Below are 21,075 nucleotides of genomic sequence, written 5' to 3'. Positions count from 1 at the left end.
CTACTAATGGACACTCCCAGTGTGTTCCCGCCTGCTGGTGGGTCAGGCGGGTGAGCACCGGCTGGAAAGAATGTGATCATCTCTGTGGGGGCTTCAATTGACAGCACCGTGTCCTCCTCTGCCCCAGGCAGAACAGATGGGGACGATTAAAGTCCACCAAGGACTCCAAGTGCCTCTCCACAGTGGAGGTGCTGAGCGCCTAGGGCAAGGAGCAGGCACCTGCTGTGGGAGTCCATGCAGACCCAGGCATGGCCACTGAGCTCTGCATGTGTGCACATGAGTGTGCATATCTGTGTAAGAGAACAGAGAGCTCAGTTTCAGGAAGAAGGACATGTTTTAATTAGTATTCACCAGTGCGAAGTGAACGAGGTTAGGGGGTGGGGTGGGGGGGNACAAATGTTTTCCTGCTACTTTTAGTTCTTGAAATATCTTCTTGACCTGGTCTTACTTTACTGGGCTTTTTAATTTTCTGGACACCAAAATAACGAGTGTGGCTGGTGAGCAGAGGGAAAGCTTTGCTCCACTTATGTCCCTCTGCCCTGTCATTCTTCAAAGCCTGACAGTCAAGGGCTTCGTTCCTGTGGCCTGACTTTAGGTGATGAGATCACCCCCACAAGATGGCACTGCTGGTCCTCTCAGGAACCTCAAGGCTCGATGTTACCCCCAGGATGACAGGAACCAGGTGTCCCCTGCTTGCAAGCATGTCCTTTCTCTCTAAGAAGTCCCTTAATTGTCAAGTGAGTCTGACTGAAGGTAAAAAGCAAAAACAAAACCTCAGCATAAATGCTTTAAGTACAATTTTAAACCCAGGAGAAAAGACTCTGGAACCCAATTCCTTCCAGATTTGGTATGTGGAATTTATAGTGTTGTTCAAAAGAGCCCTAGCAAAAGAACTTGGCTGGGGTGGAGCTTGTGAGCTCCTGTTCAGTCTGGTTCAATGACATTGGATTTCCAATGAGAAGATGGTGCTTGTGACACCAAAATCCCAGTCTTCAAATCCTCCAGGGAAGGGCCCGTGACTCAGCAAATCAGCCCCTCTTTCTTAGTGATCCACTCCCTCCTGCAGAGGGGGGGAGAGGCTGCCTCCCTCATCAGGGCCGCAAATACACAAAGTCTAACCCTGCTGGTTCCCAGAGTGTCTCCAAATGAGCAGGGGCCAGTTGCAACTGGGAGGACAGTTCTTGCCTGGGTTCTAAAACACTCCTCCCAGGTGCTTGGCTAGCTGTTGATGGACACCTAGAAACCTCACCGGCCCCCTTCTGCAGCTAGAGAAGGCTTGAACCTCCACTCCTGAGTATGGAGTGTTCACAGCTTGCATGTAGAGATGTGCAATAAAATAAAATAAAGCAAAAGGGCTGGCGAGGCTATTAAGTGGTATAGAGCTTCTTGGTTCAATTTCCTCCCCAGGGTGAGGAGGAGGTCGCTAGCTGTTTTAACAGGTGCTGGGATCTTCATTGTACCCATGGACATAGTTCCAGAGCTGCTTTCTCTCTTGATAATCAGAGAATTTGACTTGGGCTTTTCCCACTCCTTCCCTCTGCTGTCACCTAGTCCCCTCCTTCCCTGGATGCAAAGAAGACAAATGATCACAGTATGTGTTCTGGTTACTTATCTGGATTTAATCCACAGTGATGATCCAGGGCCACTGTGGGCCTCTACCTCCATCCCTACATGGAGGAGAAGACATCCTGACAGGTGACGGCGTAAGGGCTTGTGCCCAGCAGTTCTGCTGCTGCCAGTGCAGAGCGCAGAGAATCTGAAGTACAGAGGAAAGGCCCGTGCAGTGGTGTGTTTGACAGCCTGGACTTTGGAGACAGAGAGCCCTGGGTCCACACAAGAAGCTCCTCTGTGCTCAGTGTCCATCTGTAAAATGGAAACAACACCCATTTCATAGAATATTTAGGAGTTTTAATGAAATAACATTTTTAAATTGGTTAGAATGTACCTCTATTGACAAGCTCATATTTAGTGGCAATAACTGAATTAACTGACTGTATAAAGTCAGTCTAGAGCTGGGCATGGTGGTACATGCCTGTAATCCTAGCCATTCGGCGGCTGAGGCAGAAGGATTCCAAGTTTTCTAAGGCCAGCCCTGGAAATTTAGCAAGATCCTCTCTCAAAAAATAAAATAAAATAAAATAAAATAAATCAAAAGGGCTGGCAAGGGAATTCAGTGGTATAGAGCCTCTTGGTTCAATTTCCAATATTGGAAAAAAAAAAGTCTTGAAGTTGCTAATTTTTCTTCTAAATTATAATTTGAGAATGATTTTTTTTCTCCTTTCTTTTCTTCCTTCCTACTTCCTTTTCTCCCTCCCTTTCTTCCTGGGGTGGCTATAGAATTTGGGGGTTTCTTAGAGCATCTCTGAGGAATGCTAGGTTGCCCACATTGAGTTTTCTCTCCTTTGTTCTAAGCACCATAGGTACCACAGCATGGGACTGGAGGTGTTACAGTCAGAAAAGATCCCCCAGTGCCACAGAATGTAGATTCCTCTGTCTCCACCCCCATCCTGTATATCCCAAACAATATATCCCCCGCTGCACATGGCAACAGCCTCAGTAAATGTGCCAGAGAGGATCATTTTTAGGGAGCTATTAGGGAGGATAAGATCAAAGGCAAGGCACCTGTTTAAAAATGAAGCCATTTTGTGCATGTGTTTTATGAAGTGGGAGAGCAGAAGGAAGAAGGTAGATGCTGGGGGTGGGGTGGGGCGCCCCCTACTGCTCTGCTCCACTGCTAAGCTGCTGGAAGACCCCTGCCAGTGGCCACCAGCCCCCATCCTGCAGGTGTCTGGGTTGCTGGGGAAGGCTCCCAGGCCTGGCTGGGAAGCGCCTGCTCATCACAGAGTGAGGAACAAGTTGTGTGGTCGTTGGACAGTCTGTATGACCATGTTACATGTATTAAAACATTACAAATTACTCGATTTCAGTAAGTACCACACTTATAGTGATTCCATCTTTTATTCTGAACACATTGATGTTTTAGGCACCTTCCTTTGAATTTCAATTATGAGTAAGTGCCAGTGAATAAGCTGTGCTTATTAGACAGCTGGTGAAAATCAGAGCATTAATCGTTCCATCTTGAAATGGGAGCTTCAGGTTCAAGGGTCATGTTTTACAATGGTTTTGGGGAGGAGGGTGTCCCCAGTTCAGAATGCAAAGTGTGTGGTTGGTACAAGACAGCTATTATGGCTTAAAAAGGAGAAGGATTACGTAAGTAGAAAAATTTCACAAGACAACTGCTAATAAAATTCCTATTAGAAAGGACATGATAATCAAATATAGACTCTGAGAATCTCTTTCTCTGCATCTCATCCCATCCCCAGAAGTACAGGTGGCTGGCTTTAAATGGGAAAGCTGTCACTAGGTTTTTGCACAGAACTCAGAAATAAAAGAAGAGAAAAGCGATTCCCCTGCTCTCATGTGCCTTCAGCTGCTCTCCTGGTGGCAGGAGTGTGCATCTAGCAAGGGTGAAGCTCAGCCGGGGAGGGTGAAACTCAGCTGGGCCAAAGCCCAGCACACTGAGCAATGGAGAGAGCTTTCTGGCTTTCCTGTTGCTGGGTCCACAGGAACTGTACCTTAATCCCCCTTCTATGTGCCTGTGGTAGGGGCTTGGTGACCTGGGAGAGCGGCTCTGTCCAGCTGGCAGATGAGCAGCTGACAGCAGTGGTCTCAGGATGTGCAAATCCAACAGCTGTCTGATTGGAAAGGACAGTTTTGGGGACCACCTCAGACCATAGCCAGTGCTCAAGCCTTTTCTGGAAGTAGCAGAAGGGGAGCAGAGTCAAATATGAAGGAAATCAAACCCCACCAAATCTGCTTCCTTTCAACAGCAGCTGGTGGGGAGGACTTCTGTTTCATCCAGGAGCCCATGTGCCCTGGATGTTCAGAGCAAGCAGTTATGGCGGAGCATGGAGCAGAGCAGCATGAAATGCAGGCAGACTAGCACCAGGCCACTTCAGCTGTGGGGTCTGAGCGCACTCGGAGCACTGAATAAAGTCTCTACCCCCTGATGCTCTGATGCTGAGTCAGCACAAGTCAGTTAGTATCTCTGTACTCTGTACTAAAATCATTTGGTGATCACACACTATACAGGGTTCTGGGCTCAGGGCTGGGGTGAGGACATGGATTGGTCCTGAAAGGCCCTTTGAGAGGCCAGTGGGATAGCTGTGAGGTTTGCCGGAAGCTGGCATGGGAAACAGGTCATCAGGATTTTCTGGGAACAGGGTTGTCCCTGTGTCAGTGTGGACAGCATCTGTCACAACCAAGAGGAAACTGTCCTTATGGGTGGGAAGAACTTCCACAAGTCCAAGCCCCTGTTGAGAGTTAATTCCCTCCAGTTCCCTGGGACATCCAGGGAACCACAGCATCTCTTTAAACTTCTCAAATGAGGGTTTTGGGGGAGGAGTGAAGGAGCGGGTCATGGGCAGAGCAGGCGTCAAGCCATGCCCAACTTGCATGCTGTGGCCCAGGGCTCCAACCTTCCTGCTTCCCCACACTCCCTGAGGGGCTGCCCTGGGGCCTCTCCATGCTTCCCAGAGGACAGCCGGGTCCCATCTTACCCATGGGACAGTCAACCTGCCTTGTTATCTACAAAGTGAGGAGGCAGATGAGAGCTGGAGGGGCAGTCCCACAGGGGGACATGAGACCAGGGCTAGGAGACAAAAGATGGGTGTTCTAACCCAGAGCCAGACTGGAACTCCTGGAACTTCAGTTTCCTTCCTGAAACAAGGAGCCAAGCATCTCCTCAGGAGCTTGTAGGAAGGAGTTTGGGGAAGGTCAAATGAGCTCCCAAACATTAGATTTGTAGCACATGCAGTGTGACTCAGGAAGAGACCTGTTAGTAAGTGACATGTCAGTGGAAGCAGTTGTAGAGGTGGGATGAGAGTGTGGGGACAGCAGGACAGGATGAAGGCTACAAACGTCAGAGTAGACAGGCACTGTCCTTAGGTGTTGAGGATGCTCTCAGTTTGTGCTCAGGCTCTGGGACCACAGGGTGAAACTTCCCATCGCTCTGCAGGCAGGATGGGATGAGCAGTGCCCTGCAGGACACTCGAGGAGCTGAGATGCACCCTGCCACAGCACAAAGAGGGGACCTGGAGGCTGGACACGACTTGCTTCCAGGGAACAACAGGGCTAAGTATACACTCACAGTTAAGAAGTCGGGGGAGAACTTATATTTATAAATCTCACGTTGAGATTGTGTGCATGTTGAGACCCCAACACTGGAAACTCTCCTGGTCATCAGGCCTGGGACAGAAGACCCACTGTCCAGCCTGGCTATTGTGAGCAGGGGGGAGTGCAAGAACAGTAAGGCTGCTTTTCAGAGAAGTTTGGGAACAACCACTGGCCATCACCAGCCAAGGCCACAAAGATGACTGACCTAGAATGTAAACTAAGTTTGAGGCCAACAGAGGAGCTGGAAGGAGGCAGGGGGTTGTGTTGGGGAAGGGCATTTTCAGTGGCATGCCCTGCCTGGAGCTGTGGAGCCCAGGACACAACAATCAGCATGAGAGGAACCTGTGCCCACCATCAACTATGCTGTGCCTGCCCATCAGATACCATCACCAAGCAGCCCCCGAGCCTGCCATAGAGCTAGGTGCTGCAGGCTCAGTGGCTGCCAACACAGATGGGCCTGCCCTCCTGGAGCCTAACTAGAGCAGGGTGCTGGGCTCCACAGTGGTATGGATTCAGGGCAGCCCTGACCTGCTCTGCCTACTCACCCGAGGCCCCCATGTCTCTGGATCGTATGCTACTTTTCAGGTAATGCCACTGTCTTGCATTCTGCCATCCAGGACCAGAACACACTGCCTGCCATCTACCAGTCTTTGTGTAGACAACAGGAGAGAACGCAGAGACTAGCACTGTCCCAGAACACCTGCTGTGTAGCCCGAGCTCTGGAGAAGTAGGCTGTGCCTGTGCTGCCCTGATCTGAGCATCCAGGGAAGGATCCAGGGAGAGGCAACCCCAGGAGGAAAAGCAGAGAGTCTGGCTGGGGCACCTGGGTGCACGGCCAACACCTGAAGTGTCTATTTTTGATGAAGACTTCTTTTTCCAAGAAAATAAAGGGCATTGTGTCTAAAATGAGCTACTTGGGCAAAGCCCCGAGAGAAGCTGTTTATATCTCTGTTGCTTGTTCTGCAGGGAAGGTGAGGAGGGAAAACAAGGCTAGCTTGAACACTGTGTAAAGGCAGTGAATTCTGTCATGCACGAAGAGCACAAGTCAAACCAGCAGTTCTTTTCAAGTTCAAGATTCAATTTGTTGCTTTTCCTGAGCATTTGCTTCAAAAGGTACCAATTTGAATATAAAGAAAACATCAGCATCTTTATGGTTCAATAACAGGGCTTAACGACAGTCCTAAAACTGTTATCAGGGACACAAGTACAAACATTTTTCTGCACTGTAGTTTCAGAATGATTGCAATGGCAGATGGCATTTGTATTTGTCTTCCACCCTTTTCTTAAAAAAAAAAAGGAAAAAAAAAGGCAACAAATGACCTGCTGTTTCTCCTCTGACCAGTAGAGGGAGACACTTCACTCAAGGAGACAGACATAGGCCTCAAGTGTTCTGCAGGTTGGTCATAGGATCCAAATTCCCAGAGTAGCTGGGTTCAGGTATCTGTCCTCTGTCCTGGTATAATTACTGATAGTGCCTTCTTTCTCTCTCTCTCAAAGGTATTCCAGACTACATATACTGTTGCAGTCACTCCAGGTTGAGACAATTCCAGAATGATCCTCAACTTTCCCAGGGCTCTCAAGAGTTTCACTTATGGTGGGAGAAATGTTGGCATTCCCTCTGCCTGGCACAATCTTAATGTTTGAGGCAGCTGGGGCACCAGCTTCAAAGGCTGGCTCACTTCTTAACTTTCCACAGTTTCCCCTGACCCTCCCAAGGCAGACTTTTCCCAGCTGTGTGGCTATAGGAACTTCCCACTCCTGCTTGCCTGGCTCTGCTTCAAGGTCAAGGACAGGGTGGAGTTTGCTGTATGCCTAGCATCCTGCCTGACAAATGCTCAACAAATGCTGTTAGCACCATGAGCATGGTTGGCCAGGGAGCCTTAGCTTGGTATAAATTTGTAACAGCGGCCAGGGGGTGAATTCACCAGGATGGCTAACCTGAGCCTTTTGTAGCTCCCTTCTTAGAAATGAAACTCCTTGTGCACAGTGAGCCTGAAAGGGCTGCAAGAGAGTCATCAGATGTATGTGGGTTTATTTCTGTTGACTAACAATCTGGCAGAGCTGGATCCACTGGTGATGGGGCACTGCCTTGGATTTCCCAAGCAAAAGGGCTCTTCCTGCAGCTTTTGCTGGACCTTGAAGATTTCCAACAGTTTTTCTCCCTCTTAAGAGGGAGCCCAGGCTAAGATATACTTCTTCAAACAGTCTCAAGTTAAACTTGAGAATTATGATGGAACCAAGTTCAATCTTAACCAATGAGGTCGCTTAGCTGGGGGCAGGTAGGGAAAGTGGGTGTGCACCTTATCAAAGACCCCTTCCAAGAGACTGAATGAGTACATTTAATGGGGGGGGAAAACTCCAACCACTTTCCATGTGGCAACTCCAGGCAGTGGTGACAGCACAACATTCCTCAGCAGTACTCTCACCATATTTCCCAAACATCTGGAATGGTCCAGAAGATACAGGGGCAGACTTAAAGGCAGCTCATCCTGTAAAGAGCTCAATGTGTTCTCAGTGTGTGATGTCACTCATGACAAACAACCCAACTCAATGCAAAAGGGACCACAGCCCCCCGGGCATTCTCACAGGACTAAGACCTCCTGCCACAATTCTCACCCCTAGCCAGGACCACCTCAGCTTCTTCAGCCTGAAGGATGCACACCTTAGTTTTGAAAAGTTCTCCTTATCCAGGGCCAGCCAGGTTATCACGTGTAACTACTAGGAAACAGGCTATTTCCCTTGACTTCCTTTTCTCCACAAGCACAGCTAACAGGAACGAGGTACCCAGAGCCTGTGGGAATGACTCTGGAGCTGAAGGCCACTTATGAAAGATGCTCCCCAAGTAGAGGGCACACGTGGTAGACACAGTAGGGTTTTCCCAGGTCTCTAAGCTGCTGTAATTCACAGAATACAGGTGGCTATTAATTCTCAGGCTGAGACCTGAGACTGGCTGTCTTCCACAGAGCTGTGGCAGCCCAGGGGAGGGCAGGGGCCCCTCTGATTCCTGCTAGTAGGTCTATTTACTGTACACTGGGTGACTTTAACTTAGGGACAAATGTGCAGGATTCTATTTTGGAATTCTGGAAGCATAATTTCAAGGGAGTAGCCCAGTGAACTTAGCTCCAAAAAGACTCTTTCCTTTATCAATTAAAAGAAATAGACAAAAGGACCCACAAGGGATAAATAAATTATTAAACTATTAAAACATTGCTATAAATATGCAATAGTGATTCAAAAATTCATAATGGACTAGTACAAGATTCTTAGGTTTCATAAAGCATCGCTGCTTTGGCGTAGCCAGCTTCCTGGGGCATGGGCCAACTGCTACTCTACCCAGCAGCCTGGGTGCAGGGGTGCCAGGGACCTGTGGAGGAGGGCAGAGCAAGGTCTTGCTGTGTGATGTTTTCTGTAGTGTAGCATGCACTTTACGAGCTTCTGCTTGATCCTGTTTTCTGTTTTGAAAGTGCTGATCTCTACTCACTAACCTGACATCATGGACCGCCAGTGGGTGACAACCTAGTTTGAAGGAACAAGTTAAAGAAGCTTCCATTTCCTATGTAACCACAAGCAGTGAGTGATGTCACTTTGGCTCTGCAGGTCAGTTCCTATGCTGCAGGTCTGTCACAGGAATGGGGTTTGGGACGACAGTCGACAGTGACCACCATCACAGGTTCTTAGAACCTATGACCAGACACATTGGGAGCACAGGAGACCACATGTGCTTCTCAGTAGGGGAATCATTTCTCCAACAGACTCAAGCCTTATTTAGCTGAATTTCACCAATGTGAAGTTTGTGCTCATTGGTTAAGGGCCATAGACAACACAAACAAGATGGAAGAATATTAAAATCCCCCAAGAAAACAAGGTTGGGGAAACCCAACAATATTCTGTAGTGAAAGCTTACACACAAATAACTGATGTGCTTATTACAAATAATTCTATCTGTACATTGAATCATGCATCCTGTAAGAGGGATTTACTGGGCCCCTCTGCTAGACAAGTCTGAGCCACAGTGTGATCTGAAAGTAACACCACATTTCCTTATAAATATTTTATAATTTGGATTTTTAGAAAGCAGATCAAACTACCATTCATTTTAATTAATACAAGATGGAGAGGTTCTACAGCACAAGGGCATACTTCATAAATGTTTCTATTTGCTATTCAGAATATGCACAAGCGTCCTATAAAGAGCCCTAGGAATCGCCTGCCATAGAAGACAAACAGGAGCCCAATCCCAGCACCCAGTGGGCAAGGTGCAGCTCCGGCCTGTGCACAAGACCCCAACCCAGCACATGAGGGAAGCAGGAAGGAGGTAAATAAGCCCCACTGGAGAGGTTTGATGAGGGTCCTGTTGCCCAGGTGGGCTCATAAACATTCCTCTGGGCTCCTTCATGGTCAGGCGGGTTTGGGAGGTGTGGGTTAAACAGGGTTTGCGGCCTTCTCTCAGGCAGACACACCCCTTGGCTGGGTTCTAAGCTAGGATGGGCTGTGAATTCCCCAGAGGAGACCCTCGGAAGATCTGTGTCTGTGACCCCTGGCCGGAACTCTTCATCAGAGTGCTTGACATAAATGGCTAAGAAAGATGTCACACAACAAAGAACATGCCCATACTCCACAAGGCGGTGACAGGGCTGTGTTAAAGAAGCTGAGAGTCACCTGTGTGTACCATGTCCCAAGCGATGTCTCAAAGGGAACAGTAAGGTCTGCTGCCCCAAATTCGTCAGCTTTTCTCTCTTATTCATTAGGGCAGTAGGTCAAAATAGAGCCCCAGGACTTAGGCGTCAGCACTAATTCACCCAGGAAACCAAACTTCATATTCTGAAGCCAGACCCAGACACCTCCTTTGGAATCTTGGGGACCAGTGACCTGCTTTGAGCCAGCCCCTGGTGATGCTGGTGTGGCCCAAGGTCGAGAATCTGGCTCTGCTTGGAGGGTCCAGTGCCCACAGGAAGGGGCAGTCCTGGGCGGCCTCTACCACTTCACCTTTAGAAACAAATAAGGGAAAAGCCAGTACCCAGGGCCAGGCAATGAGAAAAACAAGGAAGTGCTTTTCAGTTGCCCTCCCTCCCAGCCTTTTCTAGAGAAATCCAGTCTTGAGGCCCTGGGTGGAGATGATCAAATGTGTTCCAGAGCCTGCTGATGGCCAGGTGCCACTCACAGAGAGGCCTTGGCCAGCCTCGATCATGGAAAATCCTATGGGAGGACATGACAAGGCTCAGAGCATTGCAGACTCTCCAGGTAGATTTTATTTGGCAAACACCACTCAGCAGCCATGGCAGACATGAGCAGGCCCCTGCTCTTGCCCTACACTTAGCACACTGCACCAAGGTCCTCCTGGGACTCAGGACCACGGTCACAACACCAGACAAAACTGAAGGGACTGTAGGAGATTCTTAGGGGGATGAGGGTGGCCGATGGCTCTGTGTGGAGTCAGGCTGCCTTTGTCACTGGGTCTGGACACCTAATTGGATAGTAGGGAGCACGGGAAAGCTCAGAGAGGAAAGGAGAGAGGGACCAACCTGGAGGACGGGCCAGTGGCCAGGCAGCATATAGAGAGTGAGGCCAGAGAGGCATCTCCAGGGAGGACAAATGCACACAGCCTTCTGAGGATGATGGTGGCAGTGGGTGGGCTTACTCTGCAGACTGAGCCTGGCACGGCTGGGTAGGGGCAGCTGGTGGCTTCCACGGGAGCCTGGGCCCTGTCCTGGGGAAAATGCCCAGGTTGGATGGCCAGTGTCCCAGCTCCAGCCCCTCCCAGGGTGACACACACGACCCCTGAGGACAGGTGGCCTGCTGCAGAGCACAGCCCTTGTCCACCCATCTCATGGCTTCCCCTGACCTACTCCAGAGCTGGCGAGGACTCTGTGGTGGGAACTCTGTGGCAGGGAGGTAGGTTAAAACACACCCATCAGCACACCCAGGCTTAAAGGCTACTCAGCAATTCAGGGAAGCCAGGAAGGGGCGTGTCACCCTGGTGGGCACGCCCAGTGCTGTGTGATGAGGAGGAGGTCAGGAGGAGTTGGGGTCAGGAGGTGGGAAGGGGAAGGCTTGCACATTTTACCCGTTGTGAAATGGCCCCGTGCCAGGGCTGGAGACACATGATGGCTGAGGCCCACTGAGGCCCCAGTGGCTCCCACCCCACAGGGGCCCCAGAGTGCATACAGACCGAAAAGGAACTGAAGATGAGCAATCAGCTCAGGAATGGGGATTCCCACTAACGGAACCGCAGAGCACCTGCTGTGAGGCTTACTTGTGTCACCAGACTATGACATTGGCTACAAACATCTAGACTTTTTATCACAGGCACAAGAATCCACTACACACAGGCCTGCAGGTACACACACACAGTGGTGTGTGTGTGTGTGTGTGTGTGTGCATGCGCATGAACGTGTGGGTTCATGTTGAGGGGACAGTGGGGCAAATGAGAAGGGGGTATGGAGGAGAGGCAAATGGAATTTGGTTTAGGACAATCCAAGCAAGGTGTCTTGGGCATGCGTGTTGGGGTGTAGCCAACAATATGCTGCCGCAGGGCAGTAATGGGTGCAAGATGCACATGGGCTCTCTACAGATGCACTGCCTGGAAAGCTGAAGTTGAAAGGAGATCCCTCTGAGCATGTGTAAAAGGACAGGGGACAGAGAGGAAATGTCATGTGGCTGATCAGGATCAACTGAGGGCGTTGGTTAAACATGAGTGAAAGGTGGGACTCAACCCTTTGAATATTCAAAATCTTTAAACATGAAAGAAATCCTACCATGGGTACATGCTTCCAGGCTTGAGGACAGGGCAGAGGACAGGGTTACACTCCTCTGCACGTTGAAAGACGCAGTGAGGGCTGGGCAGAACCAGGATTCAGCATGGCCACAGTACCTACAGCTGCTCTGGAAGGTGGATATTCTCCCACAGGGGTCGGTCTGGAGCCTTTACCTTCATCATCCACAGAGGCCTAAGGAAGGATCAGGGACCCCTCATCATCTGGGGAAAATCCCACCAGTCTGCATGTGTGTTTTCCCTCCCTATTTGTGATGGAAAACATTAATGTAGCCTGGCAGCAAGCAGATTTGCCAAGAGCCTCTTAAATGAAGATGCAGGTTCTTTCCTCAGAGGAGGTACACATGGGGCTCAGAACCATCAGAGCTCCACAGAAATCCAGACCTTAAGAAAGTTGTCTGATGTCACAGAAAATCAGAGGATACCTGATAGGAGTTTAGACATGCATGCTTTACTATAAAATGTACCCAAGACATAAGGACAGATCACCTCCAACACATCCAAAAGTAGAACCCAGGGCACCCAGGAACCAGGCGGGGGAACCAACTGATGACCAGTAGACCATCCCTACATCTCTGCTTCCAACATCTCATTGGTACTTGGCATTCCCTCTCGCTAAGAGATAATAGCCCATTTCCTACTTTAGAAGAGAGGGAAAGGAGGGCCACACCTAAGACACTGCAGAGGCTGAAGAACTGTCATCAGACGTCCCATGGAAGTGTGCTGCTGTACCCCACCCTGTGGCAACCTCCTACGGTAACAGAAATGCTGGCTGAAGTCCAAGTCTCAGGATGGCAGTAGGAGTAACTCTCCAGCCTGTCCACTACTGACACTCTCCCACGTCCAGGGCCACTTGAATGCCTGGCCACACCTGCTCCAATCCACCCACAGGGACACAGAGCAGAGGCTGGATCAGTCCTGGTTCCCAGCTCAGTGCATGTTGACCTGGAGAGACCCCTACACGCTGGCTTTAACAGGCAGCTCCTGAGGACCTAGCAAATGGCCTTCTAAAATAGCTGCTGTGTGACTTCTAGGTAAATATCACCCCTCCAAAGCAGCAGAAGGATGCCATGAGTAAATGCAATGGTGGGAGGCAGTGAGTTAAGGAAGGCCTCAGAAAAACCAGGAAGTCCGGGCAGGTTGCTCTCAGTGGGTGGAAGCCGGCAGCCTCCTTCACCCTCCGCCTCATGGAGGGAACGCATGGTGGAGTTTCAGCACCAACTATTTATCACCTTCTGCACATGTCGGCTTGTAACATGTAACAATTAATTTGATGATCCCAAACTGGGCCTGACAGGTTCCCTGGATCTAGATTTAGCAGAGATACACACCCTCGCTGATTTCTCCCGCAGAGGATGCTGGCATCAGCCCAGGACAGCTTTCCCTCATTGCCAGTCCTCTCGCCTGGGGACCCCTCCTATCCACCTGCTCCCTGTTCCTAATCGCATGGCCAGTGTCAGGACACATGGGCTGTCACGAGCATCTACTGACCACTTAACAGTTTAGAGGCAAAGAGGACATAAGGGGAAGAAACAGAAATTGAGTGCTGTCAATGGAGAATCAGAGGGAAACAGGCTCAAACTGTGGTTTGCAAGGAGCAAAGCAAACCTTCTCTGAGATCTAGATACCCGTAGGCAGCAAGAAAAAAAATAATGTTATCCAGCCCTTCTCCCCAAACTAACTCTAAACTGTTGACGGCTGAATGGTGGCTGGCCATTGTCTGCCATACCTAACCTGGATCCAGATGCCATAGGAATGCCACCCTAATGAAAACCACTGGGGTTGGTCCTCAGCTCCTTCCCCACGAATCCTTTAAGACCATCCTGGGGAGGATGACACTGCAGCCACCATCAGCAATGCCCTCCCGAAACCCGCCACCCAGTGACTGATGGCACATGCCAATTTTTTCCTGAAATTACTATTCCCCAGCATGCTTTAGGGAGTGCAGTTAGGAAGGAGCACACAGAAATGGGTGTCAATCACAGGAGCCACTGAACCAGGCTCTCAGTGCTCCATGTACCAAGAAATCCTCTTTACACGTCTTTATGCTTCTGGCCATTGGGGCTGCAAATTCCCAGCCATTAGAAGGGACAGCCATCTTTCAGAGCCATGTTCCCTGGAGAAATGAAATGTCAAAGCCAAGGAAATCCAGACAGACATGCCTTGCTTATTTGCTCTCTCTCTTCCCTCTTGCCATCATGTTCTCCTCCAAGAGAGTAAGTTATTAAAGATAAAAAGACAAATACTTAGTTCCTCTGAAACAGCATTTGTGACAGACTTATGCTGACAGAGGGGGACAGATATGGTATTAATAGTCCACCAGATTAAAAAAAATAGGAGAATGATAATAATCAAGAGAAACTAATTCAACTCTCTCTCTACATATTTCTTTTTCTATCCTATAAATATAGTTTGATTCATGCAAGGTCACTGGCCGGTGGTGGGACTGCCCACCTCAGGTCTTTTATCAGGAGTTTTATGGGGGTCTTGCACTTCATTCATCCCATGCCTCATAAGAAAAATGCAGCCTACGTAACTTTGCAAATAATGCCGGCTGCTCTGGTCAGTAAGTAGAGACCAGGACTCTGTTTACTGTGAGTGAGCACCTGGCGAAGGCATGGCAGTGAGGTGGAGAAACAAGCAGTAAGAGGACCAGGCAGGAGATCAAACAAAAGAGGTCCTGAGCATTTTTAGTAAAGAAAAAGACAGCAGGCTCTAGTCACTAATTAACACATAGCACTCTCCAAGGAGAGGCTCTAGCCCAGGCTGCAGGCCAGAAAGCAAGAGAATAAAAGTGTGAAATCCAGATCCCCTCTCATTAAACACCCTCTGTCTGCCTTGGCTATACATTTCATTACGGCCCTTATCTCCACCCTCAGCAGTTCCCACAGACAGCCCTGAGTTGGCAGAGCTCCCCAGTCTTCTGAGAACAGGCTGGTCCATCTCGCTGTGCATCATGGGGCTGTTTGTCATCCCCTGCATTTGCCAGGTGTCTATTTGGATGGTTATGGAAGCAAAAGTCAAAACACAAATGACGTGTTGTTTGGGTGCGGAAGAGAAAGAAAACATACAGCACAAAAGTGAACTGTGAGGCTGGTTCAGTGCTTTCTTGCTGCCCTACAATTGTTTCACAATCATCTCTGGTAAAAACCTTAAATTAAAAACATTTAAAGCATAGCACCTCTAATCCTGCATGACTGAAATAATTTTTGAACACCTACCCAGGACCTACCCTCCCACCAAAGCCGCGCAGGATCAGCCAATCTCAGTGAGGACTAGCCAGGCTCTGGGGGTTTTAACTTCTCTTTTCTTATCTCCTTCAGCATCTAGTGAGGTTCACCCTCATTAACAAAAAACACACAAGAATGAGGCTGTTATTGATTCATGCTGTGCTTTTAGATTCTCATTTTTATCATAAAAGTCCTAAAAGAGGAGCAGACACATGCATAAATTGGCTACAGCCATGAAAACAGGTGCCACAGCCCAGTGATTTACTTGAGCACCCGGTAGCCAACTGCCTCCAGGCTTGTCCCAGGAACCTGGGGAGCCCAGGGCTCCTCCCCTAAGCTCAGGATGCTCCCAGACAAAAAGTGTGAAATGCACATTTCAGGAGGACAAGAGCAGGCTGACTTTTAGGGACTGTGTGCACCTAATTTGCTTAATTCAGGGTCATAACCAAGGTCTCTGATTAAAAAAAGAAGTTAGAAAGACCAACAGAGGAAAGGGCAGGGCTGTCTGGGTTGCTTCAAGTTCATGCCCCTGGCAAACACTTTCCTTTTCTGGTTCCATTTCCTCAGGGATGTGGGCGAACTCAGGAACTCCAAGGAGGCAGGTCCCTTCTGCTCCCTGGGACCTGGGTTTTCAGTGCCTGTCACCCAGGAATTGGGCACAGCCAAGCTCTGTAGGGCTGGTTTCCTCCCTCTTCCAGGAGAAGAAGGGTCCCTCAGAGCTCGTAGGACCTGCCTTTCTCCTGTCCCAAGGGGGGTCCCTCCACCCAGCACCTGGCTCTGCCTTGCCACAGCTGGTCTGGTTCCTTTCTATCCACCCCCACATTTGGACCCCTACGAAAGGAAACACACTCTTCCAATTCCTTAGCAGCTCTTGTTGGGGCCCATAGGTGCCATCCACTAAAAGTCATCATGAATTCAGTAGCAGGGACTCATCAGGTTGTATTGACTCCAACTTCCCTTTTGTACTTTTCCCTCCGGATTTCCTTTCTTGGAAGCTTCCTTGGAGAACCCCACTTTCTGGCCTTGAAATCGAGGTGGGGGTGTCACTGTGCTCACAGGCAGGGACAGGTGTTCCCTTGGGATGGTCCTTTTGCTGGCTCTGGGACTCCTGGTGTGGCAGGTGCTGGGGAGGGGGCAGTTCCAGCACAGCATCCTGCACTGTCCTGGTACCTTGTAAAACCACAAGCCCAAGCTGATGATCCGAGACGGATAATAACAGAAACTCCTGCATCTTAACTGAGCTTGGGTGGAAGCCGGTGCCTAATAGTGTACTCTACTAGCAAAAAGACCTCTGAATTTAAAATAGCAGGTAGAATTGCAGGTGTTCTTCTTAACAACCACACCCCCCCAGTGCTTTAGAAAAGGACCACCAGCTGCTAGAAGAGAAATGGTGGGCAGGGGAGTGGCCAGAGCCTATGCAATCCACACATTCAGAGTTAAATATTATTTCTGACAGTTCACTGGATGACAATGGGCACATCCTCAGCTTTCCACAGCAGATATCCTTGACCATCCAGTGAAGTTGTGTCCACACCCCTGTAGGATGTGAAGACAAAGGAAGGCTAAGGATGAAAGCATTTGCCATTATTTGGCTTCTAGACTTTCAGAATGATGCTGAATTGCTTGCTTAACACTCAGGACAATATTCTAACCTTCTCATTCCCCAAGGTGACACGAAGATGAGACCTAAGCATAAATTCAACAGGCTGAATGCCACACATTTCCAAAATACAAAAAGTCCCATGGGGGAAAAAAATCCAGTTCTGCTCTATGAGCAGCTCTCACTCACACTGTCTCCCAGTTCCCCTCCAGAGCACCTGTAAACACAGTGGTCGATCAGAAGTGTAATTTCTCAGTCACAACTAACAGGTAAGTTATTCACAAAGCATTTCTTCCTTCTACAGAGTGTGCATTACAGAGACTGGGGCGCAGGCCTTAAAGCTTTGCTGCTAGTGTGGGTGGGGGAGACCCAGGCAGCACCACATGGCCAGCTGGAGAAAGGTGGCCCCAGACTCTGCCCAGACCTGCTACTGCAGAGCCTGAGTTTTGACCTGGCTCCCAAGTGATTTGCAATCAGAAGCTCTGTTCACTCCTCAGTCACACAGAGGAGGCAGGTCATGCAGAGGTCAAGGTGCTGGCCAGGAACTCAGGACACCAGGATTCTGATTGTTCAGCCTCTGAACTCGCCACAGTGTGTGTGTGTGTGTGTGTGTGTGTGTGTGTGTGTGTGTGAGAGAGAGAGAGAGAGAGAGAGAGAGAGAGAGAGAGAGAATTCAGAAAAAAGGAACATTTATCACTCACAGCAAAAACAGACAAACCAAACCCCCGGATACGAGTGGTGGACTGGCATTTGTTCCTGGAGCACTGGTTCCCACAGTGACAGTGACAGGGGGTCACCTGTGCATGCAGGGCACCCTCACAAGAGAGGGATCTGAAATTAGGGAACCCTCATCTTACCCAGGGCTCTGCTGACCTCCCTCCCTCTTGTCTGGAGAGACAGGGACTAGACAGGGCAGAATGTATGCAGTTGTCCTGGGAGGTGGCGGTGGGAGGGTTACTGCTATGGATCATCTCTGGGGAGGGAAGACTCTCTGAGCTTCCCTGGTCTGAAATATCCCCTTACAGGAACACTATTAACTTGGCTGCGTCTATCTTTGCTCAGAGAATCCAGAGTGCAGGAATAAGAGATGTCTGTGGAGAACTGATACCTGGTGTGTCTGTGTCCAGATGATAGGTGGCTAGAACACAGCAGGGGACAACACTGCTCTGCCCCAGGAGCTAGTAGAACAGGGTGCCACAATCAAGTGACCCTGCTGGGAGAGGGGAAGTTCCAGGTGTCCTTGGGAACACCAGGCCACCAAAGCCTGCCTCCCCCACCCTCAGCCCAGGGAGGTGGGGGAGATGCTGTTTGGAAAGGGTCCCCAGGGCTGCTGACTCCCAGCTGAGCTCAGTGTTCAGAATGGCAGGAGAGATGGGTGTGAGAGGTACATGGGAGGGGGCTGCAGCCTCGTTCTTAATGTCCAAGGACCTGGTTTATTCTGAGGTTCTGGTCATGGGGAACTGGGGAGAAGGAGAAATAAACACCAATTTCCTGATCCTGGTGTGGTTAACTCAGAAATGAGAACCCAACAAGGGTCTGAAAAGCCAGGAGGAGAGAGAAGGGAGAGGGAGAAATGGCAGGGCTTATAGACTGAGAGCGGATCCGACTATGATTAGTAAGAACAAGACAACATCAAGGAGGTAAGCTCTTTTTCTAGATGCCAGGGAGAGTGAAGTTTTATTTATTTTTTGTTTATTCACTAATAGTATTTATTTACAAATATTTACTCTTGTGAATTGTCTGTGTTCTTTTTAATCTGTTGGGAGTTTGATTTATTTATTATTCATTTGTATAAACTTCCCATTCATTCAGACAGTCTGTAGTGGGTTTTAATTATCATGCTTACTTTTAAGAAGATAAGTATGGAGCTACTTAAAATTCTGGGGGAAGACTTAGATTTACCCAGGTACAGGCAAGAAAGATACAGTGGGGACCCTGGGGGCCCACAGCCACAGTCTTCTGCCCTACTCTTCAGAGCTTCAGGGAAAGGAGATACAGATAGATGTACAGAGCCGCAGATCCTGGGGTTAAGGAGGTAAAGTAGTGATACAGATTTATGATCTTACCGATTCTGAGTGTTCTTTAGAAACTTGGCCTGCCAGTAAGTCTAGGTGTGGAGAGTCACCAAACTCCTACGTTCCAATTCATGGCAAACCAGGAAAACCTATCTTGTCCCAAAATGCAACTGTTTGACTGTGGCCCACACTGCACTTGGGCCAGGGGTCCCTATCAGACACTGAAGCCTTGGGGAGAAATATGCCCCCATGATACCCTTATGAGAGAGGGGGAGGGGGAGGGAGAGAGAGAAAGAGGGAGGAAGGGAGAGAGAGGGGGATAAAGAGAGGAAGGAAGGAGGGAGGGAGAAAGGGAGGGAAGGAGGGGGAGGGAGAAAAGGAGGGAGGGAGGGAGAGAGGGAGGGAGGGGGAAGGAGAAAAAGAGAGAAAGAGAGAGAGGGAAGGAGAGAGAAAGGGAGGGAGGGGAAAGACAGGGAGGGAGGGAGAGAGAGGAGAAAGAGGAGGGAGGGAGGGAGAGAGAGGGATGGGGAGAGAGAGAAAGGGAGGGAGGGAGGTGGAGAGAGAGAAAGAGAGATGAGAGAGAGATGAGAGGCGAAGGGAAGGAGGCAGCCCCATCCTCTCCCCAGCATCAGTACCAAAGATTCTGCCTTTTTCAAAAAGTCCATGGATGCGCTGCCTCCTGACTAGCACAGACTGCCTGTGTAGCAACCTACCAAAATTCTACGTGTGCTTCTAGGTTCAGAGAGAATCACTTTTCCCATATAAGTTAAATCACTTATTAGTTAGTGACTAATGTTAATTGTCTGAGTTTTTCTCTCAACGCACAGAACTTACTTAATATTCCAGGTGCTCTGGTTAGATATGGTTGGCGTGTGTCTCCAACGGGTCACGTGTTGAACTCTAGTTGCCACCTTGAGGTTTTAGAGAGTCGAGACTTCATCACACTATGATGGTGCCTCTGGGCAATTAGGGATAGATAAGGTCAGTGGGGTGGGGTCCCCATGACTGAATCCTGGTGGCTTTATAAAGAGAGGGGCAGAGATCAGAAGAGGCACACACGTGTACACTCCTTGTTCTTGCCATGTGATACCATGCACAGCCTTGGAATTCTGCTTGCAAGAAGGATATCACTGGATATGGCCCCTTGGCCTTGGTCTTTGGAACCACGAGACAAAATAAACCTTTTTTCTTGATAAATTTATCCAACCCCAGGTAATTAGTGAAAGAGCAGGATTTCAACAGTGTTTTTCCCACAAAGAATATAGATTTCAAAACTGTCAAAACAATCCCCTTATGTCTGCTTTCTGCTGAATCCCTGTGTAGCTGCAAGTTAATCTTCCCTACAGATGTCATGCTGTTGCTAATCCATAGGAAGGAATGCTAGATGAAAAGAATGAGTTAGTGCTTGTAAGTGAAATAAACTTTATCCTGGACCATCATCTTTCAAAATAGGCCCCTGCCTCAGAATGTGTGATTTCTGCTGCATCGTCTTGGCATTTCTTCCTCTCTCTTCTCTCCCCTTCCTCTCCTTTCTTGCTGCCCTGACCCTCAATGAGTGAGCAGCCATTACTTTTCTCAGTTAGTCAGGCTGCGTGAAGTTGCCTGAATGCCTTCATCATTGCTCTGGGAGGAACTGATACAAAGGAACACCTAGCAGATGTCACTTACAATCTTCTTATTCTCAACATGAATAAATTCCAAGTTATCTAGTTAGTGGTGGGAGTCCAGGTTTTTTGACAAATTCTTGGCACAATGAAGATGGTGCTATTTCTCTGGTGCTCTGTGACTTTTCACTTGGGGATCTGTTTTGTAGAATACCAGGGAGGCAGCAGCCAACCAAACTCGGACCAGAGCGCCAAACAACTCTGATGTGACTCTGTGTTATTGGCAAAATCCTTAGCCTCCAACCTGCAACCTGCCATCAGTCTTGAAGCCACACCCATAAAATTGCATTCTGGCTTTCTGTTAGCAGAAAACTCATCTTTGTGGTATCCAAGTCAACAGCGGGGTGGAAGTGCGCTGTTATCCTGGCACGCAGCAAGAGCATGGCTCAGAGAGCTCCCGCCGGCTCCTGGGCCCACAGACACTGCCTGCCTGGCCATGTCTGGGACATCTGCTCAGCATCAGTCTTCATTTCTCTCTTCCCACATGCATTTTGCACAGGCCTTGGCTGTCATCACAGGGGTTAAGAGCACTCCATCAGGCCATCTTCCCGTGCAGTTTTCTTAGGAGTTGAAGCACCCAGTACCCTCTGCCTGCTCTGGTTTCTTTGCAGCACCGATA

The 21,075-nt window shown here is 49.2% G+C and overlaps 1 long non-coding RNA gene across 3 annotated transcripts in view; it reads right to left on the bottom strand.

Moving 5' to 3' along the window:
* Positions 1 to 1,523: 1,523 nt before the first annotated feature.
* The window catches only part of LOC107161137, a 38,753-nt gene continuing 19,201 nt past the window's right edge, over positions 1,524 to 21,075 (bottom strand). Inside the window, exons 3-5 of one of the 3 annotated variants that reach the window (XR_007345300.1) lie at positions 16,144 to 16,347; positions 10,945 to 10,953; positions 1,524 to 1,537 (exon numbers count right to left, since the gene is read on the bottom strand). This is a non-coding gene — a long non-coding RNA (uncharacterized LOC107161137). The other 2 variants (XR_007345301.1, XR_001505945.2) reach the window with 2 other exon arrangements.

The sequence above is a fragment of the Marmota marmota genome, unplaced genomic scaffold (assembly GCF_001458135.2).
Source record: "Marmota marmota marmota unplaced genomic scaffold, marMar, whole genome shotgun sequence".
Classification (NCBI taxonomy): domain Eukaryota; kingdom Metazoa; phylum Chordata; class Mammalia; order Rodentia; family Sciuridae; genus Marmota; species Marmota marmota.
Note: the sequence above shows the minus strand (reverse complement) of the source record. Positions and strands in the feature narration are given on the sequence as shown.